Raw genomic sequence first — 24,148 nt, forward strand, 5'->3', positions numbered from 1 at the left:
AACAGAGGACAGGGACCTTCCCTGGAGCACCATTGCATGCTATCACCTCCAGCCTCATCTAGTTCTCACCTGGTTTCTCTGTGTCATGATGAGAGAACTTTGATGAAATATATGTCTATATTTGATAACCTGGGGGTTTATACGTTTTCCCTACAAAGGGTGGTCTTAACCAGTGCCATGAGACCTGGTGTTATTAGCCTTTACCCACCTTGTCAAAATGTCTAAGTTGTATTCTATCTTGTATTCCCTGTAAAACAATCCATACTAATTTGCTTGTTTGTAAAAATCTTCTTTGCCAGGAACCTGTTGGGAAATCCAGTCTTGTTCTTGTCAATTCTTTCCCTAAAACTAGTAGTCTGACCCCTGATCCCAAGTCCAGTGCTTCTGGTCATGGTTCTTCTTGAGCATACCTGAAGAGACCTTCTATTTTGCTGTCTGGGCATCCAGGCCTTCCCTGCTTTGCTCTGCTGACTTAGAATATTGAGATTCTTTGATACTTCATGTCATTCCCCATTTTCAAATATTTACCTTAAGAAAGAACAGAGATTTCTATGCCTTTTACAACAAGCCATGCCAACAACACACATTGACTTCCCTTGACACCAAATATGTAAGTCTAGCACCATGTCCCCATTTTCTCCAGCCTACTCTGTCTTGCTGCAAATACACTGAAATGTCTAGTAGTCAATTCCTCAATTCTGACAAGAGTAATTCCATAAAAATGGAAGAAGCTGATTTAATCCCTCTCTATCTTATCTGTGGCAGATAATCTGGTTGAGAAATTTGCTCTGGTACCTTTCCATGGGTTTATCAAGAAAGGAGGACAGGTATTCTTTGCCTTTTTCCCTAGGGACTCTTTTCCCCTTATTCTCATTGAATAGATAATAGGCTTAGGGAAATAAATGCTGGACTGTGAGACTGATTGAATTCTAGGTTTTGAAAAAAAGAGAGACGTGACTCTGAGAACATATCTATTCCCTAAATCTTGTAAATTGGGTGCTTTGAGGTTTGAAACAAACCTGCACTCCCCACTTCCACTCTGACCCAGAGGTGGTAGGAGCATTTAAAGGAATATTTGGATTATTGGAGACTGAAATTTAAGTTGTAGAACCTTGGGAATCACAACAATGAAAAAGCTGGGATTTGCCCAGAGCATCAGCACTGTAATGACTTTGAATCGTCCATGCAGCCTCAGACAATGAACATCTTTGTGGAGACCATGACATAGAGCTCTGTGGTCTTTTTTCAAGCTTTCCAAAGTTATTAAGTATGGAATCCTGCGTGACTCTACGGAAGGGAAAGGGTCTCCTACAAAATGACTGACTGAATTTCTCATTAAACATTCAAGGAGAGGACAGAGGTAAGGAAGTCCAAAGCCAAGTTGAACTCGATTTGGAACATGGGGAGAGAGAGTTCATGCACTCAAGTGTTGAGAATCAAATTTATACTTATTTTACATTTAACAGTACTGCCTCTGTTAGATTTTGGCCATACGCTTTTAAATAGACCATCCATCTCAAATTTGTATCACTTTATCTTTTTTATTTTTCTTCATGGCATTTAATACTATCTGATGTAATAGTATGTTTGTTTCCTGCTTTTCTCTCTACTAGTTTTAAGCTCCATAAAGGATGAAGCTTTGTCTTTCTTATTCGCTGCTCTATACCCCATACTTGAAATATGCCTGGCATATAGTAGGCACTCAATAAATATTTAATGATTGAATGAGTAGTATTCAGAAGTTCTCATGGTAAGTAGGAAGAGATAGTGAAGAAGTCAAAATATTTAATCTTAAAATATTGACAAGATGCAGCTCTCTATGAAATAAAAAGGATATCCTGGATTTCTTAAAAATAGTGCTATATCATCATTTTGTATTTTGCTTTAATACTCTCTTCAGTTTATTTAATACCTTTGATTTCCTTTTATGGCTTATTTTTGTTCAGAAGATGATCCCCTTGGAGTGTATCAGCAATTGGGGAGGTGTATGATTTTATTAGCTTACTTTATTTCTTTGACAATCTTAGACTTCCAGTCAGTCTGAGTGATCTTATGTCCCTCTTTGCATATTGCTAGTATACCTTGCTATTTTTTAATATAGCTTAAAATGCATATTTTATATTCTCCCTGTTTCTGATTTTCCAAAGTAATAATAGATCATTTTTATATGGTAGATGTTTAATATTCTTTACCTCTATAGTCTATGTGGTGTATTTACGTTGATATCAGCATGGAATTTTTAAGGTACTTTGAAGCATAGAATTCATGTTAAAGGGATTAAGACAACTCTCTTTGTTTATCTAGAGTCAAAAAATAAATGTGAGGTGGGGGAAAAATTGTGAGAATTTAAGAGAAGGAGAGTCCAACCTATCTGGAGCCAAATTCCAACATATTCTTACCAGCAGTGCATACAGTCTGAAGAAAAGAGAAAATTATTGAGCTATAGGACTTTTCTTTACCATGAAATCTCACCAGGTCACATGTCTCTCCAATAGAATACATTTTCCTTTATTAGTTATCTAGTGCTTAGTAACAAATCTTCCAAGTATGAATGTCTTAATCCAACTATAATAATTTGATATCTTTCACGGTTTCTCTGGATCAGGAATTTGAACGATTTGGCTGGGAATTTTTGGCTCAGTGTCTCTCCTGAGGTTGCATGCAGCCAGATACGGGCTGGGCTGCAGCCACCTGAAAGTTTCATTAGAGCTGAAGGATCCACTTTTAGGTGATTCTGTTATAAAGCTGGCATATTGGTACTGGGTATTATGAAGAGGCTTTACCTTTCACATGGGTCTCGCTATGGGGCTGCTTGAATATCCTGACGTCATGATGGGTTTTCTGCAGAGTTGAGCAATCCAAGAAAACCAAAGCAGAAATTGCAATGCCTTTTATGGCCTAGCCTTGGAAATCACACTCTACCATGTTTCTTGGCCAGTCCAGATTCAATATGGAAAGAAACTAGATAAAAATATGAATACAAGGAGACAGTAAGTATTGGAGTCCATCTTGTGGGCTGACTTCTACAACTTTCATACTTAAAACTGTCTCTAGGCAGAATTAGAGAGAAAGCAGAAACTTATTTCCCCAGTTGTGAATGTCTACTTTATCAGTCTCTCTTAATAGTATTTTTCTGCTCTCTGAACTGCTAATCAAAATCAACAACATCAAAAAAAAAAAAAAATCAACAACATCCAGCCCTATGGTACCTTAGGGAGAATTCAAATGATATTCAAGTAGATATGAAGGAGACCTAAATAGAATACACTCAAAGTACTTTTTTCTTTTCTTTCTTTCTTCCTTTTTTTAATTTAATTTTATTTCTTTTTCAAATATTAAGCTTGGTAAAATTGACCTGTTCTCATTTAATATTAGAAAGGAGAAAAAAATGACAGAGCAATAATTGTACCACATTTCCTTAGTCCATTTTCTCTTCTCTCCTAAACTGTCATTTTCTGGCTTCACTCTCCTCAAATCTCTAAGCCTCCTCTCCTCTCACTGTCAGATGATGACCTTGCCTCTTAACTCCTTAGCAGTTAGACCCACTTTTAAATTAACTTTCTTACACATGTGTTGTGTACTCTCCCTCACTTCTATCATTAGGAAAAAATTGTCTGCGCTTTTAGCTGCTGTCAGCCCTTCCCCTCATGTACTAGAATGCATCAGCTCTTAATCATGGAAACTTCTCTAGCAACTGGTTTCTTTCTTTCCTCCATTTCCAAGTTTTTCTTTTTGGGGGTTGTTCCTATCAGCTTAAGAGCATGCCATTAATTTTCCCATTTTATTATTATTTTTTACTTGACCTCACATTCATCTCCAAATGTTGCCCATTTTTCTCTAACCTTTTAAGAAAGCTCCTCGAAAGAGTTATGTATACTTGCAATCTCCAATTCCTCCTCTCCCATTCTCTCTTGAAGCAACTTCTTTTAAGCTTTTTATTCTCATGGTTCCACTGAAACAGCTCTTGTTAAAGGCCAGTAATAACCATCATATTGCTATGTTTAAAGGTCAGTTCTAAGTCCTCTTTTTACATGACTTATCAGTAACATTTGACACAACCAATCACATCCTCCTGCTTAAAATATTTTCTCCATTTGGCTCCCAGGCACACAGTATACTCTCGCATTTTCTACCTGTAACAATGGCTGCTTGTCTTCAGCTTGTGTTGTTCCTTCTTGCTCACCTATCTGATCTCTTCACAACAATATATAACAGAAACAATTACAGAGTCTCAAGAGTTTATAGAATTGATGTCTCTACAGAAAAAAAATCTTGAAAATTAGTATCATTTAATTGGAGAATTTGACATGCTCTCACTTCATGACACTCAAAGGAAAAAAGAAAAGGGAATCCAAAATATATGGATAACACAATTATAATGCTCAAATAATACAGACCTGCTAAAAACAAGCCCTGGCTGATTGTTACTCAGGAGGACCTCCCTGCTCCCTTGCTGGGAATTAGAACTGAGTGAGTTGCCACACCCACTCTCCAAAACAGCCTTCTTTCTACTATGTATGGGATTGTTCACGGTGCTTACATACAGTCTTACTCAGAGACTTAGGATCTTGTGGCTTTGTTTACATTATTTTGTTTTTATTGTTTGTTTTTCTCTGTTAGAAGAAAATAATAGAGAACTCAGGAAGGATTCCATTACCTCTAAGGAGAAGAGCAGCCATTTCAGCAGCCACTAGTCTGTAAAGGTTTTCCCATCTGCCTACAACACTGGATATGTACTATGGGTGTAGAAAACCAATGGAGAAAGAGATTAACGGTATGAGTAGGATCTAGCATTTTAGGTGGAATTACTGGACATCTGTGGGTTAGGACAGAAAAACAAACTCATTACCAAAGTTTTGCATACCAATGGTTCTGGTTATAGGTAAGATGTGTGGAAATTTAAGTTTGAGGTTTCCAAGAAATTCTGGTTGTCAATAAATAGTATATACACTTTAATGTTTAGAATATATTTACTAATTAATGCTAATTCTAAGTTAGACTATGCCAATAGTAAAGAGTTGAGAAAGATTAGAAAGAAAGATAAGAATATTCTGTATAGGGAATGTGAGTATAAAAGTAAAACACTTGATCAAATAAAAATACAAGAGTTTTATGGTAGACTCATAAAGACTTGCCTTAGCAAGAATGATAAGTGACTATCAGCTAGTTATTTACTTTACAGCCCTCAATTAGGTTTCGTTGTTATTTAAAAGATGAGTAAGTACCAGTATTATATTATTAGATGAGAAACCGTAATAACAGTTCTTATGAAAAACACCTACCATTTTGCATGTAGAATGTCCATTATCTTTAGCAATGCAAATCCTCTGTGACATTTGAATTAAGTATTTGCATTATAGTATACTCGCTTTTTCTTCACTTTTATCCCTAATTCATAATTATGAGCATTTTGCTTAGAACAGGATTAGGATCATTGTTATTAGGAAAACATTCTTTCCTATTGAACAGGATTAGGATCATTGTTATTAGGAAAACATTCTTTCCTATTTAGAGTTAATGAATTCACTAGAGATTTTTGCCCTCATGATGATTACTTGATTAGGTACACCTGGAAAATCATTAAAGGAAAGAGCCGGAACAAGAAGGATTCTTTTTCTTTTTGCTGTTCAGACATGTGCAGGCATGTCTGAGGATACTAGGGACACTCAGGCTATAGAAATCAAGCTATTTATTTAAAACATGAATCCGTGACACTCACTGACACCTGTGTTCCCACAGCTGAGATCAGAATCCTACTGCATTTAAACTGAGCAGAAGCTGGGGCTAAAATAATAAGAGAATAGTTTTATTTAATAATTTAAATTGCTGATTTTAGTGATAACCACCTGTTCAGATTTTCTTATCCATAGAATGAAGAATGGTATGGGAAATTTGATCCTTCTATAGTAATATCATTGAGAATTTTCTTTGTAAGTGCGTACAGGCAGCATAATCAATTGGAATATTGTTGAGATGAGGGGTGGCTAGTATGTATATCTTCTAATTTTAGTGATTAATTAAAGCCTAGAAAGATAGGAATTCAAAAGAAATGTTTTCCAAAAGAAATTGGATAGAATAAGCTATTTAACACATTTTAATTTAATTAATCAATATTTAAATAATTTATTACATCTCTCTTAGTAGAAGACATTTTCTCAGGCATAGTAAGGCAGAGTGTTATTTAAAAATTATACAGGCCCTGTCTCTATACTCTCATTCTGTAATTGTGGTAATTTATGCTTTGATATGTACTTTTGGTAGTCAAAAATATAATCTCTATAAGGGTATTTTTTAATATAAATGTCATTATGCATGCTAGTCATAGTAATTTATTAGATCACCTTTGGGGATTAGTTGGGAGTACAGCATTATATTACAAGTAAATTTAGTGAGTCTATGGTGTTGGATGTAAATCAGTGCTACTAAAAGTGAAAAGAATCCTATTATATAGAGAATGAAAAGTGGAATTCTATATTTATTTGTTTGGTCTTATTTCTCAATTAAATGACAATAATAAGTGTTGGAATTACTATTGCTTCAAATAATATGTAGAACAGGATAATATTTGTGTTAGTAAATGTTTGATTAAAATTATTTGAACTAAACTAAATATTGAAATATAGCATTATTTTGGGATTTCAGTTACTTTTGATTAGGTGAAATTGGCTAGCAATTAATATTAATGGTGGTAACTAGCTTATACCTACTGTTAAGGATGTGGATAGTGAGTTGAAAAATAGTTCAATAAGATATTAAACTTATTTATTTATGCAATAAATTTATTAAATAATGAGGCTTTAGGAGATAGTTAATTCAGATTTTGTTTTGAGGCATTATACTTAAGGTAGGAAAGCAATTTTTAAAGTTGAAATGTATTGAGAATTTTGATGTAAAAAACTGTACATAATACCAACTACTCTTACAAGAAGTGTTAAGCCTATAGCAGCTTTCTGGGGTGCAAATATAAAATGTAGTGCTTGATGTTAGGTTAACATTTACTTTTCAAAAAGCATTATAATAAACAAACATAATATTATGCCCATTAAACATTGTAGCGAAGTTATATGGGATAAATTAAAAGACTTAGAAGAACTATTATAAATGCTAGTGAGAAGTTTATATTGATAGAGTTATTAGGTAATTGTTATAACCCATAATCTAAGGTGTCAAAATTATTTGTTTTATTGTTAAACTACATAATTTTACTCTTATAAATCTTTTTTGAATTAATTTGTAGGCTGAGTCTGTGACTCATAGTATAAGAATAGCATTTATTTATTTATCTATTTATTTATTTACCATTTTATTTATTTACTTCATCTATAGGTTGATATCCTAAAAAGTCCAAGGTAGTGTTAGTAAAAATAAAATATGGGGTCAAACAGTAAAAATTTGATTAAGATTAGGAAACATTTTGTTGTAAATTGTAAGAGGGACAGTTCTAGATTTTCGAATACAAATTCATATGGATTTGATTTTTCTGTATATTGGTAGTAATTGTGGTAACCAGAATGTGAAATTACTAATATAGATGCTAATATTGTTAAATAATCCTGAGTTGGTTGTACTAATTAGTACAACAAAAATAGGATCAGTATCAGTACACTGTTATATAAAGAAATAGATGATAATTAAAAGGGTCAGCTTTAGGGTCAGTTTCAAAACTGAAGTGAACAGATGTAAAGTAAAAATTTATTTGCCATATAAAACATATAATTGGGGAATGTTTTACCATTTCCGTGAAATCCATTTTTCAGAAGTATACTGAGTCATAGATGCATTCATAATTAGTGTATGATGTTTCATAATAGGTCAAATATAAACATCTATGATGATAAATAGTGTTTGTAGTATTTGTTTTCTGTGTATTTCCTTTAGACCGTGGGGGCTCCGGTGATGGATACTACAGCAGCTGGAAAGGGAAAAATGTTAAGAAATGATACTTCTAATGAATTTAATTCATGCTAATGATTAGCCTCTGTCAAATTTTGGCAGAAGGGCTGCACTTGAGTGACTGAAAGCTCAAAAATATCCTGCAATAAAATATTTCTAATACATTAAAGAGAATTATTTCATATTAAAGTTCTTTTTGTACAACTGATGTATGGGGATCTTGGAAAGTATCTTCTTAGACACTATCCCTTCATTAATAACATACTGTTAGTGCATTGTTTAATAGTCTGATTATTAATAGAGTTAATGATTTAAAATGGAATCTTTAACAGTGCAGATAAGGCCCCCTCTAGTGGACAGGAACTTAACTTTATTACACAGTAAGCATATGTGTGGCAAGTCATTAGGTATTTTCTGTAATTATAAGCTTCCTAGAGGGGTGAAGACGTGATTGAATTAGGACAACTGTAAACTCTAAAATTGTAAGAAGTATTCGAATAATAAACATGATTGAGGCTACTGATAGGAATTTACATTATTGATGTGGATCAACTTTCAAAGTATTCTAAACGTACTGTCTCAAGCACAGTGTCTATGAAGTTATGGTTTTAACCACAAAATTTCAGATCCATAAATTTTTTTTGTTTTTAATAAAGACCGCTTCTAGTAGATGTTAATGCTTCTCACTTTACTTGTCCTGGAAAAGCAACTGTTTTTAAACCTAAAGAAAGAATAGCTCATGGATGGACCATACTTTCTGATGAGGCTAATGTTTAGATTGGCAGTTCTATGAGGATTATTACATGACTATCAGTTTCTAGGAAATAAAATTCTCTGAGTTATAAGTCTGAATCAAAGTTAAGACCTTCATAGTCTTTATAATCATAAATTCCATTCATTGGCATCCTTTTGTTTCTGTGGTTAGGAATGGGCTATTGTTTTTTCCCAATAATTAAATAATACATAATAATGAAAGAACAATAAGAATGAAGATAATCAAAGGTAAGATGGCTTATACTGTTTCTAATTCTTAAGCACCTGTTGTGCTTTTGTGAGTTAATATTAAAATTAATATTAGATGCATAATATATGTTAAAAGATAAACTGAGCCATATTAAGAAAATTAAGAATTTGAGCAAAAATTGATTTGAATTGGGCATTGCCAAATCAGAAGTGGTTAGGAGTGCTTCATAACAGGAGGTTGGGGAGAGGCTTTTATAGAGAAAAGGTGGAAGCAAAGTAAGGAAATTACTGATTGGCTATGGTCTGGAGTCTAGCAGGCTGTTTCTGACTGGTTGTCCTTAGGTTTTGATTTTATAACCCTGAGGCATTAATTGATTTTTGTTTGTTTACATAGGCTGTTACATTAGAGCCACATCAATCCAATGATCTCCTTGTTTAATTAATTTAGTAATTCCCTCTTTGATCTCTCCGCCTCGGGTCGCAGCAGCCTCCGCTGCTTTCGGGCCTAGCAGCCTGAAGAAAAAAAAAGAGAAAAAGATAAAAAATTAAAAAAACCGAAAATGCTTTTACTATCTTGAAAAAAAGCGAATCCTCCTCGGAGAACCCGCGGGGAAGTCACTTTTGCACGCTTCCGGCCTGCCCGACGCTGCCGCCACCGCACCTGGGCGTCCGTCGGTCCCCGCCTATCGGTCCGGTGGTGAGCCGCTCGCGCGCCCGCTTCCACGCGCCGCCGCCCGCGCCGCCCGCGCCGCGTGGCAGCCCCGCGCCCGCCACCTTCCCCCCCTCGCGCCGGCCTCTGCGTTTCACGTGTCCGCGCTGCCCTTCGCCGGCCCGGCGTGGGAGGCGGCTGCGCACTGTGGCCGCCTGGGGCTTGCTGAGTCGGCACCGACAAATACTTGGTTTCCCTTTTCCCTGGGCTGCTGTAATCTTAAACCGCCGGGAGCCCGAGGCCTATATTTATAGAGAAACGCACGTTCCGGAGGCCGCCGTGGGCACCACTGGCTTTCCTCTGGAAGAATTTTTGTAATTTGCAGGACAGTCCTCGTTTTAATTTTCTTCATTTTTTGAAATTGGGAGCTTCAAGATCAGGACAGCTGAAAATTACAAACTCCCAGGGAGGGCCATATTGTTTTTGAGAGCCGTTTGTCTGCGGTTTGGCAGTCTCGATCTCGTCCGAGCCGTCCCCGAACTCCTCTCCCGCCCTCGGAGCCGACTCCAACTTCTCTGAGCTTCACTGCCACCTGTGAGCCTCGGCACGGGCCACGGCTCGGAGCGGAGCCCCCTTTGTCCTGTGTGGTCCCTCTAAGAAGTCCTCCTGGTGGGGCTCAGGGTGCTGGGGGCTGGGGAGATGAACGCTGTGGCCAGCAGCTACCGCATGGCCTCCTGCACGTGGGTGCCCTGCACTAGGACGTCACCAAGGTCATCCTGTACGGAAAGTTCAGTCCTGCGGGGCCTGTGCTGTCCGTCTGGGTCTGCCGCAATATGATCACCTGCCGTGCCCAGGGTTATGCCTACGTCAACTTCCAGCAGCCGGCTGACGCTGAGCGGGCCTTGGATACCATGAACTTTGATATGATTAAGTTAAAGCCAGTCCGTATCATGTGGTCTCAGAGGGATCCTTCTTTGAGAAAATCTGGCGTGGGAAATGTCTTCATCAAGAACCTGGACAAATCTATAGATAAGAAGGCACTTTATGGTACTTTTTCTGCTTTTGGAAACATTCTGTCCTGCAAGGTGGTGTGTGATGAGAACGGCTCTAAGGGTTATGCCTTTGTCCACTTGGAAACCCAGGAGGCTGCTGACAAGGCCATTGAGAAGGTGAATGGCATGCTCCTCAATGGCCACAAAGTGTTTGTGGGCAGATTCAAGTCTTGAAAAGAGTGGTAAGCTGAGCTTGGAGCCAAAGCCAAGGAATTCACCAATGTTTATTTCAAAAATGTTGGGGAAGAGGTGGATGAGGTGGATGATGAGAGTCTGAAAGAGCTATTCAACCAGTTTGGTAAGACTCTTAAGTGTCAAGGTGATGAGAGATCCCAGTGGGAAATCCAAAGGTTTTGGCTTTGTGAGTTACGAAAAACACGAGGATGCCAATAAGGCCGTGGAAGAGATGAATGGAAAAGAAATCAGTGGGAAAGTCATTTTCGTCGGCTGTGCACAGAAGAAAGTGGAACGGCAGGCCGTGTTAAAGCGAAAATTTGAACAGATGAAACAGGAGAGAATTAGTCGCTATCAGGGGGTGAATCTCTACATTAAGAACTCGGATGACACCATTGATGATGAGAAGTTAAGGAAAGAGTTTTCTCCTTTTGGATCAATCACCAGTGCCAAGGTGATGCCGGAGGATGGGAGAAGCAAAGGGTTTGGCTTTGTCTGCTTCTCATCCCCTGAAGAGGCAACCAAAGCAGTCACGGAGATGAACGGACGCATCGTGGGCTCCAAGCCACTGTATGTCGCCCTGGCCCAGAGAAAGGAAGAGAGAAAGGCTCACCTGACCAACCAGTATATGCAGCGGGTGGCCGGGATGAGAGCGCTCCCCACCAATGCCATCTTAAATCAGCTCCAGCCTGCAGCTGGGGGCTGCTTTGTGCCAGCAGTTCCACAGGCTCAGGGAAGACCTCCATATTACACACCTAACCAGTTAGCACAGATGAGGCCTAATCCACGCTGGCAGCAAGGTGGGAGACCTCAAGGCTTCCAAGGAATGCCAACTGCTATGCGCCAGTCTGGGCCTTGTCCAGCTCTTTGCCATCTGGCTCCAACTGGTAATGCTCCGGCCTCTCGCGGCCTCCTTACTACCGCTCAGAGTGTCGGGTCTGAGTGCCTGGACTGCTTGGCTATGGACTTTGGTGAGGCTGGTGCCGCCCAGCAAGGGCCGACTGACAGCTGCCCGTCTGGAGGTGTTCCCACAGCTGGGCAGAACCTAGCGCCTCGTGCTGCTGTTGCTGCCGCTGCTCCTCAGGCTGTTGCACCTTACAAATATGCCTCCAGTGTCCGCAGCCCTCACCCTGCCATCCGGCCCCTGCAGGCACCCTAGCCTGTGGTTCACGTGCAGGGGCAGGAGCCGCTGACCGCCGCCATGCTGGCCGCAGCACCCTCCAGGAACAGAAGCAGATGCTGGGTGAACGTTTGTTCCCACTCATCCAGACGATGCACTCAAACCTGGCTGGGAAGATTACGCGGATGCTGCTGGAGATTGACATCTCGGAGCTGCTGCACATGCTGGAGTCCCCCGAGTCTCTCCACTCCAAGGTGGATGAAGCTGTGGCCGTCCTACAGGCTCATCATTGCCAAGAAAGAAACTGCCCAGAAGGTGGGCGCTGTCGCTGCTGCTACCTCTTAGACAAGGACAGACTGATTCAAAAGCCAAATAAACCCTCATGGAATTCAGCTCAAGGTTTGAAGACGTCCTAGCTTGTCCTATGGACCTCAGCACCAAGAACCACAAATCGCAAATTTAATAGGTCATTTTGTATCAAAAGGTCAATTATGACGCGCCTAGAATTTTTCAATTAAAAGAATATATTCTCTGGGTTCTGATATGGCCCAGACAGTGTTAACTTTTTCTTTTTCTATTGTAAGTTTTGATTTTTTCCCCCCAGAAATTGGTTTTATTTGATGTACCCAAGTCTTGTTTCTCAATAAAGAAAAAATCTCCATTAAAAAAAAAAAATTCCCACTTTGAGTCATCCTCTAATACATGAGATATTGACCAAAAAAATTGGTATTAGTACCACTTTTATTCATCATCACAGTTAAGTTGCTCTTGTCTCATTGTAAAACTCATAGGTTATGATGTCAGATTCATAGAAGAATGGTTTTTTTTTTTTTAATGAAGGGCAGGGATCTGTGGATCTGCCCCTAGCTGGGTATCTGCCTCTGGTGTGTGGGCCTTGGAGTTGTTTTTTTTTTTTTTTTTTTAATATGATGAAAGCTTTTATTTATTTATTTATTTATTTATTGGCTGTGTTGGGTCTTCGTTTCTGTGCGAGGGCTTTCTCTAGCTGTGGCAAGCGGGGGCCACTCTTCATCATGGTGCGCGGGCCTTTCACTATCGCGGCCTCTCTTGTTGCGGAGCACAGGCTCCAGTCGCTCAGGCTCAGTAGTTGTGGCTCACGGGCCTAGCTGCTCCGCGGCATGTGGGATCCTCCCAGACCAGGGCTCGAACCCGTGTCCCCTGCATTGGCAGGCAGACTCTCAACCACTGCGCCACCAGGGAAGCCCAGGAGAATGGTTTTTGCTGTTCATTGTGTTGTTCACCTTGTTTCTGTTTCTCTAAACTCATTGAGACCATCTGAGGTACTGCTGATGGCTACAAACATGCATTTAAGACTTTTGAGAGAACACAGCTCAGGAGGGAGATTACAGTGATAACAATTAGGAGGATAATACCAAGATACTGAAGTATATTGCTTAGCCAGGGCCCTCATGAACCAAACCAGTTGGTATCAAATAAATCAAATAATGTATTTACCTAGAGGATATCAACCTCCAGGTTTTAGCCAAGTGGCTTGTTTGTTAATTTCTCATATTTGCTACAATACCAGAGGTGTCCAGGTACAGAGGAGGTGTTTGCTATGGCACAGACTTCTCCTTTTCAGCCAGTAAGTACTCTAAAGCAATTCTATTATCTAAAAGCACCTTAGGAAGAAAGTCTAGAGACTTCTGTTGTGTGTTAAGGAACAATGTCCTCCCATGCATTAACAGAGAGAAAAAGCAAGTAGCAAAAGGAATAAAGATTTCATATTAGAGATGAAGATATTGATTTATGATTTTGGAAGAGCTGTCCCCCTCAAGATGCCATCTGCTTCTGAAGAAAAACTTCCCTAGAAGTCAATTTTAATTTTAGATCTCCAGCTGGTGTTCAGTTCCAGGAGTCTGAAGGAGACCTTTTAAATTGGAGGAGGTGAACCCAAGGGTCAGATCTCTGAAGTTTGGCTGTCATTTGGATAGTGAGGAGAACCTGGTATGGTCCCTTCCATGGAGTTCAAGGGAAGTCTTTGTTCTTAGTGATTCCAAATCAGAAGGGTGGGAGATCCTGTCTGCAGGCTCTGGAGGGAGGGGGGTGTCCCAGCAGGTCCCACCATGGTCACTAGAACCTGTGGAGGAGGAAAAATAATTTCTCCCCTACCCTTTATTGTGAGTGCTTGGCTGAGACCCCTTTCTTCTGCGGTACCTCATAAATGGATAAGCTTATCCTCTACTGTGGCCATTATAATTCAAGATTATCTTTGGTAAGGTTAACCTGGTTGTTCAGCCTTAAAACAAAATTTTATTCCCCTGAGGCCTCAAACTGGACCCAGTCCAGCTTAAGTCAGACACATTCTAACCTTGTACCCAGTACCGTTTCTAAGTCAGATCCACTCTGGCTCTGGACAGTTTCCAGAGCCAGTAGGGGGAAAAAAAAAAAAGCTTTAAGTCTGAAAGCTCATAATGAAAAACCTACAGAGGTAGGATCTGAGAGGGATTTACCATCACCTCCAGAGGCAACAAGACAGCAGCAAACTCAAAGGGGCACAGCAGGTACCTTCGCCTGCTTGATCTTTGTTCCGGGGACTGTCAGCAGTCTCCTTCAGTTCCCTCTTCTGACATCAGAACCATTAAAAGATAAACTGAGGCATATTAAAAATTTTAAGAATTTATTTGAGCAAAAATCTATTTGAATTGGGCAGTGCCAAACTGAAAGTGGTTAGGTACGCTCTCCTGACAGGATCTCGGGGAGAGGCTTTTATAGAGATAAGGGGGAAGCAAAGTAAGAAAATTGTTGATTGGCTATAACCTAAAATCTACTTGGCTGTTTGTGATTGGTTATCTTTAGCATTTTGATTTTGTAACCTTGAGGCATTTACAGGCTTATATTTTGGTTTGCTTATGTAGGCTGTCATAGCATTAGAGCCACACCAGCCTAGTAACCTCCTTATTTAATTATTCTAACATAATACTAAAGAGCTAATTGAAATGCTATTATAAGACATGGAAATGATAACATTATTCTACAATGGAACATATACACCTTGAAAATCTGCAGTGGATATGCTAAGAGACACTTTTTTTTTCTGCAAAAAACACAATTTTAATCTATAAATTAACTTTGATAGAGTTAGGTAATATTTACTTTTGGTAATTGGTAATGGCTATAGTATCTTACTTGCTAAGAAAGCTCATAAAGGTTATGATGTTGGCTTGAAACCAATTAGAGAGATTTCATTCCTTCCTTTCTTGATATTTATGATTTTGTCTGGTGAGTTATTTGAAAGCATGATGTGTTGGAAAGCATCTGTGAAGTCACTCAATGTCTGTTGCCGTAAGCTCCAGTGCTGTTTTTGTTTTAAAGTAAAACCCTCAGATTATTAATACTTTATTATCATTTCTATTAGTGGACTGATTCCATAGATGAGTGTTCACATTGTGTTAGCATCTGCATAGGCTAATTATCACCACCGCATGTCAGAAAGGCCAAGAAAATGTTGGGGAAAGAAAATTAAATTATTGTTAAATCTGAAATAATTGTTCAGCTTTGCCTCATATAGGATGTAGCATATATCTTGAAAATAATGGGAATAAGTAAACAAAACCACCTATGTAATAAATACTGCTTCTATAGATAGATGTGATAGAAATGAGCAACAACAAAATATGTATCTTGTAGAACAATATATAGTAATGAATTAGATAATTCCTGTTAACCTGTTCACAATAAGTAGGAAAAAAAGCCTATGGCTCAGAGTATAACTGGTGATCATTTATTACTTCATTCCTTTTTTTTTTTTTTTAAGAAATTCACGTTCTTTTATTTATTTATTTATGACTGTGTTGAGTCTTCGTTTCTGTGCGAGGGCTTTCTCTAGTTGCGGCAAGTGGGGACCACTCTTCATCGCGGTGCGCGGGCCTCTCACCATCGCGGCCTCTCTTGTCGCGGAGCACAGGCTCCAGACACGCAGGCTCAATAATTGTGGCTCACGGGCCCAGTTGCTCCGTGGCATGTGGGATCTTCCCAGATCAGGGCTCGAACCCGTGTCCCCTGCATTGGCAGGCAGATTCTCAACCACTGCGCCACCAGGGAAGCCCATTACTTCATTCTTATAACATAGCTCGTCGGTCAGACTTACCTTTATTTGGATAATAGTAATTATGATAATAATTATAGTAGCAGAAATGAGATATGCTTGCATATCTACTTCAATACCTAGGATATAATAGTAATGTGATATATAATAAACCCTAAAATTCCAATCGATATTGTGGCTTAGACTATTTTTATGCAGCTAAAGAATTTTTTACTGAACAGTATGTTACAATATGTGAAATTATTCCAAACATATGTACTTCAGGATGTGTAATCAATTAGAATGAATGTTGTTATTAAGTTAAGGTCTCCACCTTCTGTGGGATCAAAAGATTACATTTGGTTAAGATAATCTCTGCTACAATTATAGAAAGACTTTCTACTAATAAAACTGCAATAATCAATAGAAATCAAAGAAGTGGTGTCTGGTATTGTGATGTAAAAGGTGGCATTATGTTAATTAGTTGCAGTAACAAATTGATGGTGCCTAAAATTGTTGAGACCCCTATTAGATGAGGAGAGTAGATAGTTAAATCTATTGTGCCTACAGGTATTAGATTGCCAGCTAATAAAAGGGTGCATTGTTCACCCTGTTCTTGCTTTGACTTCTGCTGTTGTTGATGCAAGTAGTAAAAGGAATCATGGGAGTAATAATCCAGAGCTTATTTATTTTTTAGAATGCTGTATCTGATGCACCTATCATTAGTGGTGTTAATGAGTTTCAAAGTCCTCCAATCATGTTGGCATTGCTATAAAGAAAATTATTACTAAGACCTGAACAATAATAACCAATTATAAATTTAAATAATTTCTAATAAAATCCTCATTGATTAAAATCAGCCTAAATTAGCTGTCTTGATTAGTGATCTCTACTATTCTATCTAGTTTAAAAACCAAGTAGTCAATATACAGAAGTGACCACTTTGTGATTTGTTGAGAATAGTCAAGAGTAGATAAATTTATGTAAAATGGCTAATAATAAACTTTATATGGCAGATATAAGGACAGAGGCTAATTCTTCATTTTACCAAACTGGGAGGTTTAACTTACATACTGAATTGCAAGTTCCAAGAAGCAGTTAAATAAAACCTTGTTTCGGTTTCTCCTGCCTCTCTCTACAAAAGTTAGAAGTAGATCAAAGCCAGTATTGAGGGAAGGTGGTTATCAATGTAAATGACACATATGCATATATTTGTAATTATTATTACATATAACAGAATAATTGCTAATGTGACCTCATGTGGAAATTATATTACACACATAGGGCTCCGATTAGGGTACATTCTGAGCTTAACTGATTACATGGCTAAGCTTGATATGGACAAATGGTATTTTGAGACTTAACTCTGTTAGTAGATATGGTCTTGGTGTGCGCATTCAGATTGTTTATGCAAGGTCAGGACAAGAATAGTTAATAATCTATACTAGTATTGATAAAGTTAGAGGTCAAAGTTGTTCTTTGATGTATCATTTCATGACATCTGCAGTTGGTTGAAGTCCATAAAGACCTACAATATTTGGTTCTTTCTGAAATTCAATGTGACCTAAGTTTTTTGTTGAAGCATTAAGAAGGCCAAGGTAAATAGAATACGGAAAATTAGTAATTATAAATTAACTAGAAACTTGTTTATTAAAACTAAAACGTTGAACTCCTGAAAACAGTTTTACATTATTACTGGATTCTATCACCTAGATGAGCGCAATTCTTGACTTATTTAATATCTAGTATCTGGCTCTTTTGTGTAATGGACCTTATTGCTTAAGTCCTTTCATAATGTGAGATATCTTTATATAAAGAGGAACCAAGTGGAAGTGTTCTGATCTGAATTCAGGTCACACAGAATTTTTAATGATGGAACAAAGGAACCTTTTAAATAGAAGTTACATTTTTAGAATATCTGGATACAACAATAAAACAATAAACCTTAACATCAATTTGACCTCTAAAATAGGATTTTATTATTTCCATTTGAGAACTCTGTTCCATGGTGAAAATTTTGAGTAAATTAATAATAGTTATATATTTAGAATAATTAGTCTACATTTGATCATTTGGTGGCTTTTCTATACTCTGAGGTCACCTCAACCAAAATAATTAATTCAATTTATGATTAGTTACTTAGATAACTAATTTTCATATTTAATTAATAAATTTAAGTTTTATGTGTTTTAGTAAGTAGAGGGAAGGTTGAATGTTTATTAAGTTACTTTAACTTCTTTTAATCTTTCTTTACTGCATATTTGTTTTAGGTTAACAGTATATTGAACAAATACATTCAAAAATTTTTTTCTATCTATTCTCTAGCAATAGCTTATTTATTTTGGCAAGGGAGTACGCAAAAAATTATTTCTTATTACTTATATTAATTTTTTTCCTGCATATGTAGTTAATCCAATACTGTGTTAGGAGGTGGTTTTGCTTGTAGGTATTTAGCATGGTTGTGCTGGTGTGCACTTGTAATTGGTGCTACTCTTAAGCCAGTTACAATTTTATGAGTAATTACTCTCCCAGGATGGTTTTATTCTATTTCAAATGATCTGTACATCTTCTGGTTAACGTTTAAATTTACATTAGGATTTATTCTTCTTTAGGTAAATTCAAAGTTGAACTTAAATTCTGCTTCGGATAACCAGCTATCACCTGGCTCAGGTTGTTTTTTTTTTTTTTTTCCCCTCTACCTGTAAGTTCGTCCCATTATTTTGTCATAGAGAAAAATGTTTCCATATTAATTGTTTACAAGTAGCTTGTTTGTTTTCTTTCTGTGTTTTAAGTTAAAGTTCTCTGTTTATTATGTTCTAGTTAATTCATTATGCCTAAGTATAAGAGTTACTCTTTCCTTCTGTTTTTGGTTTTGAACCTTTAATGAGAAAAATTATAATATTGAGCTCAAGAGTACCATGTTTGTACGTCACTGGGTCAAGGGTTGGGGATTCAGCTAGAACTAGCAAATAGGTTATACATAAACAAAGATACATGCGGTCACAGAATGAAAAACTGCTGCCTGGCACGATTATGTCTCAGTTTTCTTATCACTCATGTTGGGGATCGTGTAGCCGACGAGAATAGACATCCACACTCTGGGTGCCCTCCAACACATCTGCCTCCAGCAGCATGTGGTGAATCTTCATCAGAAATTTCTCATCACACTCATACCCTTTAATTGGACCTTTGGGTACCTCACGCAGGTGCAAGGTATCTGCCATCTACAGAAACACTGCTTACTTCACCTTGGGTATCACTCACCAAGAAGTTTAGATTGAACTTCACTGGGTTGATGCAGACCTCGGTGGCCTGGAGATGCAGGAGGAAGCCATGGGCACTGCCCCCACCTCTCCTTTCACCTGTGACCTCGGAGAGTTATGAGTGAGCAGCTTACGTTAGCCACCAAGCCATCTTGCCAGGCTGAACAGGAAGTAGGTCGGCACTCCTGCCTGTGTCACTTCCGGGATGCTCCCCTTGCTATATCCTGTTGGATGGCTGGTAGGAGCAGAACTGGGGAACTTGCTGGAACTCTTTCCTCTTTTTAATGTTTATTTATTTATTATTATTATTATGTTTTACTTAATGACATACTTTCCCTAACATCTAACTTAGATTTTTCTCTTCCATACTATACTTTTAGATATTTGGTATAATTATTAGTAATAGTTGTATTTGCTTTATTAGTAGTAATTGTATTTTTTTAGTTTGAGCTAGGATTGGTTCAAAGTGGTTTCAAGTTTAGTTTAAATTCCCCAACTGCATGCTTGGTGCTTTTAAGTTTAAACTGCACTTTAGTTTGCCCAAGTGACTTTCTAGTGTACTTACCATTGTTATTGTATTAGATTTTTTTTATTGGAGTATAGTTGCTTTACAATATTGTGTGAGTTTCTGCTGTACAACAAAGTGAATCAGCTATATGTATACATATATACCCCCTCCCTCTTGGACCTCTCTGCCACTCCCCCCCGCCATCCCACCCATCTAGGTCATCACAGAGCACTGAGCTGAGCTCCCTGTCCTATACAGCAGGTTACCACTAGCTAGCTATTTTACACATGGTAGTGTATATATGTCAATCCTAATCTCCCAATTCATCCCACCCTTCTCTTCCCCTCTGTGTCCACATGTCCGTTCTCTACATCTGCTTCTCTATTCCTGCCCTGCAAATAGGTTCATCTGTACCATTTTTCTAGATTCCACATATATGCATTAATATACGATATTTGTTTTTCTCTTTTTGACTTACTTCACTCTATATGACAGACTCTAGATCCATCCACATCTCTACAAATGATCCAATTTCATTCCTTTTTATGGCTGAGTAATATTCCATTGTATGTATGTACCACATCTTCTTTATCCATTCCTCTGTTGATGGACATTTAGGCTGCTTCCATGTCCTGGCTATTGTAAACAGTGCTGCAATGAACAATGGGGTACATGTGTCTTTTTGAATTATGTTTTTCTCAGGGTATATGCCCAGTAGTGGGATTGCTGTGTCATATGGTAGTTCTATTTTTAGTTTTTTAATGAACGTCCATACTGTTCTCCATAGTGGCTGCATCAATTTACATTCCCACCAGCAGTGCAAGAGGGTTTGTTTTTCTCCACACCCTGTCCAACATTTATTGTTTGTAGATTTTTTGATGGTGGCCATTCTGACTGGTGTGAGGTGATACCTCACTGTAGTTTTGATTTTCATGTCTCTAATAATTCGTGATGTTGATCATCTTTTCATGTGCCTCTTGGCCATCTGTATTAGATTAATATTACTTATTTTTTATTATTCATATTATGTTTGGATTTTATATGAGGAAGGTAAGCTGTGTGCACACTTCAAGGCCTGATTCAGTTGGCTTTTTAATTTGCTTTTAGCCTCTAATTTCCTAATGTTTCTGTTAATGGATTCAGAGAATGTAGTTCATTCTCCATACCCTCATGTAACATTGTTATGATAATTCTTGTTGTTATTTCAAAACCTTTCTTAGTGTTTGCTGTAATGGCATTATACTGGTTAAATCAGCACGTGGTAATGATTTACTGATTATAGAACTGGGTTCTGTAGAGGAGTTTAACACATTGCAAAACATTTTCAATTTTGAGCTACTGCTAGTAGTACTTTGGTCATTTTTTTTTAATGTGTAAACACTGTGTGTCCTAATGCATTTATCCCAGCTATTACAATTTGCGGGGATGCTTTCGATGTATAGTTACAAAATATTTTGTTTTGACATGTTTTTAGAGAGTTCGATTTCAAAGTCAAGATTAGTTCTTTTAAAATCTTATCTATAAGTAAGTTAAATTGGGAAAATCATTTTCTTTTAAAACATGTTTCCAGAAAAGACACAGGTATAAACATAACTTAATATTGTTAAATATATTGTAAAACTCTCTGAAATCCAAATAGATAACTTTTAGATCCATTGGTTGAATATCCATTCCTAGTAAAATGAGAAAGAATCTCTATGCTGTTGGTGTATTATAATTTTTTCAACGTGTTAGCCTTGAATAGAACAATCTTATTCTCATTTTGAAACTAGGAATAAGAATAAGATGGCTTGTGAATGGATTAGTGAAAGGATACTTTATTCTACTTATTTTTATATGGTTTCTTTTCTTTTAAAAATTAATATTAATACATTCATTTATTTCTTCTTTATTTTAATACACATGTGCATGCACGTAAGAGGAGGGAAAGAATCCTAAAGAATGAATAGGAGGAAGTCTTGGAAAAAGTGTAATTGAGGTTTTTCAAGCTCTGAGAACCGCTTCTGTCAAGACTCATAAATTAGGAAGGGTGTACATCTTTCAAGGGGCTGCACACTGTTTGGCAAATCAGGATGTAGAGCTTGACATGGGTAGTAAGGAAATGAAAAATGATGCTAGCAGCTCATTGCTAGAAACTGACAGCTTGGCCGTAGCGTTCCCAACTAAACATAAACAACTTTCTCAGAATACAGTCGATACTCAGACAAGGCCACTCTGTGACCACAATAGAGTAAGACAAAAAAGGACATTTTGTAACCATAGAAGTAACTAAACATCTCCTTCTCCAGGAAAGCAAGAGTGACTACTGGTTCTTCACTAGTGACAATTCTAGGTCCACTTTGGACCCTCTGCCTCCTAGATAAAAAATATGAAAATACCCAGTGACTTGTCCCCGCTGACAGCATCCCACCCCCAGTTATCCACAGGTCTCTAAATCCTGCTTAAATCTCTCAGCATGAATCCACATATTATAATCTGTTCCTAACTCTCTTTTACAGAGACAGTTCAGTGTTCCTCTGATGTGTGTTCTCCCTCGTTGCAAGAAGATAAACCTAAATTTGTTTGATTACAGGTATGTGGTGGTCATTTGTTGGCAGGCTTTGACGTAGCGACATGAGATGGTCCTGTATTATTAGGCTAGAATAAGATCATAAAGGCATACTAGAATGTATAATGCCAAGGAAATGGCCCTCTGTCTTTTCTGCTATGGATGGTCATTGGAAGGTACAACAAACAGGAAAGAACATTACAGAATTGTTGAAACCTTCATTGTGGTGGTAGTTTGGAAGATAAACTGTTTTAGGGGCAAGATTAAAAGGAAATAATTTGGGAGACAGTTTTAGCAATCTGGACAAGAGGTGATGAAGACCACAATTAAAGACTGACAGTGTAAATATAAAGTAAACAGAGAGGAAAAGCGCAGTGCTCAGTAACTGATTCTAGTAATGCCATTTGCTAAAAGGCAATGTGTAAGGGACAGCTTTGGGGAAGGTTAGATGATTAGTTGAGTAGGAGTTACTTGTGAGACTGGAGTTTGATAGTACAGGCAGCAACTCAGTCCATTGATCTGAAACTCAGGAGAGATATTTGGGTTGGAAAACAGATTTGGTTGCTACCAGCAGAGAGATGACAATTACAGCCATTTAATTTTTATGTGACATTTAGTTATATCCTGAATGAACCCAGAAGGCTCTGCTATTCTAGTTTTTGCTGTCTCCTCCTAGCAATTCACTAATTGATACATTCGATTGTAAAACACTGAGTGAGGTTGAACAGGATAATTTGTACCTGCCTTAAGAAGGCAAATAAACTAGATTCAGGCAATTCATAAATACAACTCAGCTGTGAGGTAAGATAATAAACACTCTATCCTGTTCATGAATCCAGGTTGTCAGGCAGGAATGACCTGAGGGGTAGATTGCTCAGCTAATTTCTCAGATCCAACCAAGCCCATGGCAATGGTGAGGATAAGATGAATAGACGCGTAAGTGGAAGATTTCTCTGTGAAAGGAGTTTAATCCTTCTTCCTTTTCCAGGGGAGATGACGTACATGAATGAGTAATAGTTGCTAATTCCCAAGGTGTAGCTGTGGGGAGGAGAATGTTGGTAATCCATAGTCAGAGGATTTTCAGTAATTATTCATTTCCACATTCATTCCACTCTGAAGAATTTTTTTAAGACAGCCGGTATCTTGAAGGGCACATGGATTCTTCCAGAATAAAACATTGTTAGTCCATGATTAGGCAAAGCCTTTCTATAGCTGGGTTTTGTTGTTGTTTGTATTTTTGTTCCCAGTAGCTGTAAACTATGAACATTTATTGTTTGAGTCGACTTATTTATTTTCTTCAGTCACAGCTTTGGACAGTATGAGAGTGTGTTATAGGTATAACAATATTGGACATTCATGCATACTTTACATACATTGTTATATTTAATTGTTATCCCAATCTCATGAGTTAGGTAACAATTTCATCCTGATTTTGGGGTTGACATAACTGGGGTTTAGAGGAATTGTTCATTATGATATAACATAGTAGATGTTGGAACTGTCTTTAGTGGTAGAACTCTTTAGTACTACACCTTCATTTACATACTACAAAAATTAGTGCATAGTCTTCTGATAAGGAAAAAAATGTCACCAACGTAATCATTATATTGTTCTTATTTGATAGTAGTATTTATTATAATTTGCTTCTAGGTTTTGATTGGTTTCAAAATATAATCATTGCCTGCCAGAGAATATAAATTAATCGCTGACATTTTACATAGTATTGTGGTTTCAGTTTCTCACTGAATGCAGTATCATAATCATCCTCTCTCTTTTATCACATCTTAAAATTGGAGAATCCTTTTATTATCTATTATAATTACTCTCCCTTTCAGGTATGTTCTCTTGAACAACAGAAAGCTTTGGCATGGATATATTAACCATTTCATTTTCTACTGTTTATTTGGTTTTAATCCTTATAGCCTGAGAA

At 37.7% G+C, this 24,148-nt stretch overlaps 1 pseudogene; it reads left to right on the forward strand.

The window, feature by feature from the left end:
* Positions 1 to 10,204: 10,204 nt before the first annotated feature.
* Positions 10,205 to 12,368, forward strand: LOC132367768 (polyadenylate-binding protein 4-like; annotated as a pseudogene).
* Positions 12,369 to 24,148: the final 11,780 nt, after the last annotated feature.

Source organism: Balaenoptera ricei, chromosome 6 (assembly GCF_028023285.1).
Source record: "Balaenoptera ricei isolate mBalRic1 chromosome 6, mBalRic1.hap2, whole genome shotgun sequence".
NCBI classification, from domain to species: Eukaryota; Metazoa; Chordata; class Mammalia; order Artiodactyla; family Balaenopteridae; genus Balaenoptera; species Balaenoptera ricei.